The sequence below is a fragment of the Peromyscus eremicus genome, chromosome 9 (assembly GCF_949786415.1).
Source record: "Peromyscus eremicus chromosome 9, PerEre_H2_v1, whole genome shotgun sequence".
In the NCBI taxonomy this organism is placed as follows: domain Eukaryota; kingdom Metazoa; phylum Chordata; class Mammalia; order Rodentia; family Cricetidae; genus Peromyscus; species Peromyscus eremicus.
Genome location: NC_081425.1, coordinates 65,243,869 through 65,249,868, shown reverse-complemented (window position 1 = coordinate 65,249,868; position 6,000 = coordinate 65,243,869).

The following is a 6,000-nucleotide window of genomic DNA, read 5'->3' as shown; positions in this document are numbered from 1 at the left end:
TGGGTAGAATCAGGCATGCTACGGTGGGGCCTGCTGAGGGCCACCAGCTACCATCAACTCTGACCATTTCAATCTCTGTTAAGCCTTGCTCCGTACACACATACGCATCTCAGCATCATCTTTCAGGTTTAAGTGGATGTTATTTCCCCCATACAGATCTATGGATAGAAGTTTAATTGGAGGAGCTGGTGGAGCTCTGTGGCAGAGTGCTGGCTTAGCATATATACAACGCTTTGGGTTCTACCTTTCTTTAGCACTGTGAGAAAGAGGAATAAAGAAAAAGGTGAGTCTTAAGTCATTTCAAATTTGGGGTGACTTCTTAGAAACAACTAGTGTATCAGTGAAATCACCAGACTTACCAAGAGTGAAGAGAAAGCCAGGTGTGGTGATTGAACACCTATAGTCCCTGCACTTGAGGATCTGAGGCAGGAGGATTGAGAGGTTGAGGCTAGCTTGGGCTATAAAGTGAGAATTTTGTTTTACACATATACCCTCACTCTCCCCAAGAAAGGAAAAAGTAAAAGGGGGTGATGGGGGGAGGTATTCAGTGATGTGGGTATTAGATGAGCTCATAACCAGAAGCCTGCAATTCATAGCTACTCCAACAAAAGATGCACGGGGGAGTGTGTGAGGAAGGACGATTTAGCTGCTTTTGGTGGCCTTAGCCTCTCAGCTCCAGGGTTCTGCCACAGTGGTGCCCTGCAGCCTGCACGAGCCCTGGATGGGGCCAAGCCCAGCCTCTCAAATCAGACAAGGTGCCTGGGGGAATCCCTAACTGCCAAGTACAGCACTCTTCCAGTCCTGTGGTAGGAAGGGGCCTTCCAGGAGTGCCCTGGGCTTGGTGTTCTGTCTGCCTTTTTCTGACCCAGATCCCCAGGGACACGAGGCAGCAGGTGTCTTTGGAGATTGAGTCTCACAGGGCTGGCCTTGGCCACTTCTCTGCCTGTGTCTCACTGATGGAGTGTGTAGGGTTAAAACATTTAGCTATCTGGGATTTTTGAGAGCCTGAGCATGGCAGCTATTAAGGACAAGGGGGTTTAGGTACAGGCCCCCAGAACTGCCCTCCAGCCTTGGTGATCAGTAGCAGCCCACAGTGGGGAGGCAGCATCATTTTTGCTGAAGTGCAGTGAGCAGGGCTGATTGTGAGTAGAGTTGGTGGCTAAGCAGTATCATTAGTTGGTACCCCTTAAAAATCACATCCCTGATGGGTCAGTGTCTGCCACAAAGCCTGATGATACAACTTAGTTCCTTGGGCCCACATGGTAGAGGAGAGAACCAATGCCTACAAATTATCCTCTGACTGCCACATACTCATGGTGTATGGTTTACACACCTCCCCCCTCCACACTTCTGATTCCCCACATAAAAAAGAAATAAGTGTAAAACCACATTTTTCATCATATGTTCAATTTTTACTAAATAGGCTGATCTGGATTGGTGGATGTGGAACAGGAGACTGGGAAAGGGAAGTTCACCTTCTGTCTGGTGGTCCTTAGGGAGTTTGCTCAGGTTCCCAGTCCACTCAACAAAGGCCCAGGACCTGTTTCCCCCTCCCCCCCTCTCCGCCCACCCCCTGGAAGATAGAGCCTGGGACACCGTTTGTGTTAGACAGCACTGAGGTCTCTGCTTTCTGCTCTGAGGACCAGCAAAAGTATTCCTTCTCTCCCAACTCATGCTATGGGGTTCGGTGAAGCCAGGCCATAGCTCTGTGGGGGTGCTGCAGCAGGGACCATACCTGGTAGCAGGTTCAAGGCAAGTGTTGTAGCTGTTGCTATTACAGGAGCTTGACTTATCAGCTCACAGGATTCCCTAGCTGAACCTTTGCAAGAGCAACCCTGCTCTTTATTCTAAACCTGAAGTTTTCAATAATTTGAAATGTATTTGCTGCTGTCTCCTGAGCCCTCTGGATCAACTCAAGCTGGCTCCTTGGGTTAATCTGCTACAAGTCAAGTCAGTGAACCAGAGGTTAGCAGCATAGTGCCCTCATGCTGGTGCCTGTGAGTGTCTGCCATGAATTCCTTAACACTATTGCCCACACCCCCGTGTGGAAGGAAGGAAAATCTTTTGTTTTGGCCACAATGGATTTCCTCTGAGTGATGTTATCAGAAGGTGACAGGGAAGAAAAGAGAAGTGGTTTTTATGTTCTAACTGAAATCCCAGCTCTGTGGTACATCCTAGAAGCCCTCGAAACTGAGGTAAATTTTACTCAGACATTTCTACAGAGAATCAAAACTTCTGAGATCAGAGGTGATTATTTAAAATCTCCATCTTCCTGTTTCTTCTTTCCCTGGAGTCTGATGATGTGACCCAGAACCTTCTCTGCCCTGTTGAATGAAATGTCTGAGACCATCATGTGGCCAAGCTTTCAATGAAACACAACAAAAGAGCTGCAGCCAGATACAGTCACGATGTCATGAAAGGCTGATGGAGACAAATTTTGGTGAACTGCAGTATGTCAGGGACGTGAGGCAAAAAGGAGATTATAGAGGTTGGTGACAAGGAGAGCAGGAATTTAGGTTTCAAGCAATGCCTCCTGTGCAATTCTCATTCAGATTATCAGTAAGATGTTCTACTTTAGATTTTAAGTTTTCTGAGTCAGTATTTTGTTAATTTTTTAATTAATTAGTTAATTAAATCATGAAATTTTCAGGTAAATGAATGGAACTGGAAAAAAATTATCCTGAGTGAGCTATCCCAGACACAGAAAGACAACTATGGCAAGTATTTACTTATATGTGGATATTAGCTGTGAAGTAAAAAAAAACAAGTATTGAATAGGTATGAAAAAAATAGACAAGAAAAAGCATTTTTTCTTGTATTCCCTCATCACCCTCTTTTCTCCCCCTCCTCACTTGATCCTCCCATTTTACCCCCCCCCCCATCCATCCATAACTATCTATTCTATTCCCCTTTCTTAGGGAGAGCTGCCCTGCCCCAGTCCCTTAGTCTATACCTAACCTCTGTGGTTCTATGGATTGTAGCTTGCTTATCATTGACTTCACAGCTAATGTCCACATATAAATGAATATATACCATAGTTGTCTTTCTGTATCTGGGTTACCTCACTCATGGTGATTTGTTTTGTTCCTAGTTCCATCCATTTACCTGCAAATTTCATTTTTTTAACGGTTGAGTAATATTCCATTATGTAAATATATCACATTTTCTTTATCTGTTCTTTTGTTGAGGGACATTTAGGTTGTTTCTAATTTCTGACTATTGTGAATAGCATAACAATGAACATAGTTGAGCAAATATCTCTGTGGTAAGATGAATGTTTTTTTTTGTGTATATGCCCAAGAATGATATGGCTAGATCTTGAGATAGGTTGATTCCCATCTTCCTGAGGAACTGTCATACTGATTTCCATAGTGGCTGTATAAGTTTGCACTCCTACCAACAGTGAAGGAATGTTCCCGTTACTCCACATCCTCTCCAACATGAACTGTTACTTGTTTTATTGATCTTAGCCATTCTGACAGGTGTAAGATGGAATCTCAAAGTAGATTTGAGTTGCAGTTCCCTGATGGCTAAGAATGTCAAACATTTCTTTAAATGTTCCTCAGTCATTTGAGTTTCCTCTTTAGATAATTCTCTTGTTTAGATATGTACCTCATTTTAATTAGGTTGTTTTTGTGACATCCTTTTTTTAAGTCCTTTATGTATTTTATACTTTTCAGTTTCATGAGGTCTTATTTGTTAATTATTGATCTTAGTGCCTGTGCTAATGATATTCTGTTCAGAAAGTCTTTTCCTGTGCCAATGAGTTTAAGGTTATTCCCCACTTTCTCTTCTATCAAGTTTAGTGTATCTATTTTTTTTTAAGATTTATTTTTATTATTTTAATTATGTGTATGGGGGGAGGGAATATGTGCACATGAATGCAAGTGCCCAGAGGTCAGAGGTGTGAGATCCCCCTGGAGGTGGTGTTACAGACAGTTGTGAGGCACCTGATGTGGGTGCTGGGAATTGAACTTAGGTCCTCAAGAAGAGCAGTATGTGCTCTTAACCACTGAGCCATCTCTCTAGCCCAAGTGTATCTGGTTTTATTTTGAGCTCTTTGATCCCACTTGGAGTTGAGTTTTGTGCGAGGTGATAAGTATGGATTCATTTGGATTCTTCTACATGCATCCATCCAGTTTGACTAGCACCATTTGTTGAAGATGCTGTTTCTTTTCCAGTGTGTATTTTTGACTTTATCAAAAATCAAGTTTTCCTGATTTCTTCCTCAGTCCATTTGTCATTTGTATGTAGGAGGGCTACTGATTCTTGTGTGTTAATTTTGTGTCCTGCTTCTTTGCTGAAAGTGTTTATGAGCTGTAGGAGTTTTCCAGTAGAATTTTTAGGGCCAGTTATGTATGCTATCATATCATCAGCAAATACTTTGACTTCTTCAATTCTAGTTTATATACCCTTGATCTTTAGTTGTCTTGTTGCTCTAGGTAAGACTTCAAGTACTATTCAATAGGTATGGAAAAAGAGGACAACATTGTTTTGTTCCTGATTTTAACAGAATTTCTTTGAGTTTCTCTCCATTTAAGTTGATGTTGACTGTGAGATTGCTGTAAATTGCCTTTATTATATTGAAGTATGCCTCTTTAACCCTAATCTCTTCATGATTTTTATCATGAAAGGATGTTGGATTTTGTCAAAGGCCTTTTCTGCATCTAATGAGACAGTCATGGTTTTCATATATTTCAGTTTGTTTATATATAGATTACATTTATTGATTTACATATGTCAAAACATATGTTACATATTTACATCCTTGCATCTCTAGGACAAAGCCTACTTGATCATGGTGGATGATCTTTTTGATATGCTGTTAGATTTGGTTTGCAAGTATTTTATTGACAATTTTTGCATTTATGTTCATCAGGGAATTTGGGCTGTAATTCTCTTTCTTTGTTGGGTCTTTATGTGATTTGGCTATCAGGGTAACTGTGCCTAATGTAATGAACTGAACAATGTTTCTTCTTTTTATATTTTGTGGAATAATTTGAGGAGTATTGGCATTAACTTTCCTTTAAAAGTCTGGTAGAATTTTGCACTAAAACCATCTGGCCCTGGGCTTTTTTTTTTTTGGTGGGGGGGTTGACTTTTAATGACTGCTTCTATTTCATTGAGGGTTAGAGGTCTGTTTAAATTGCTTACTTGATCTTGATTTAACTATGGTAAGTTGTATGTATTGAGAAAATTATCCATCTCTTTAAGATTTTCCAACATGGTGGAGTACAGGTTTTGAAAGTATGTCTTTACAATTCTCTGGATTTCCTAGGTGTCTGTTGTTATGTCTCCCTTTTCTTGTTTAATTTTGTTAATTTGGATATTCTCTCTTCTCCTTTTAGATAATTTGGATAAGGGTTTGTCAATCTTACTGGTTTTCTCAGAGAATTAACTGTTTTCTTTATTGATTCTTTTTTTTTGTATCGTTGTGTTTCTATTTTATTGATTTCAGACCTCAGTCTGATTATTTCTGTCTGTCTACCCCTTTTGGGTATGATTTCTCCTCCTCCTCTTGATCTTTCAGGTGTGCTGTTAAGTTGCTTGTATGAGATCTCACTTTTTTTTAAATGTTTACACTTAGTGTTACAAACTTGCCTTTTAGAACCACCTTCATTGTATTCCATAAATTTGGGTATATTGTGTATTCATTTTCATTAAATTTTAGAAAGTATTTAATTTCTTTCTTAATTTTTGTCTTGACCCATTTTTCATCTAGCAGTGAGTTCTGTTTTCCATGAGTTTGTCAGTTTTTATGTTGTTGTTGACATCCAGCTTTATTCTGTGGTGGTCAGATAGGATGGAGGGTGTTATTTCAATTTTCTTATATATGTTGAGACTTGCTTTGTGTCTGAGTATGTGGTCAATTTTGGAGAAAGTTCCATGAGGTTCTGAGAAGAAGGTATATTCTTTTGTGTTTGGATGAAATGTTCTGTAGATGTCTGTTAGGTCCATTTGGTTTATATCATCAGTTAGCTCCAGCATTTCTCTGTTTAG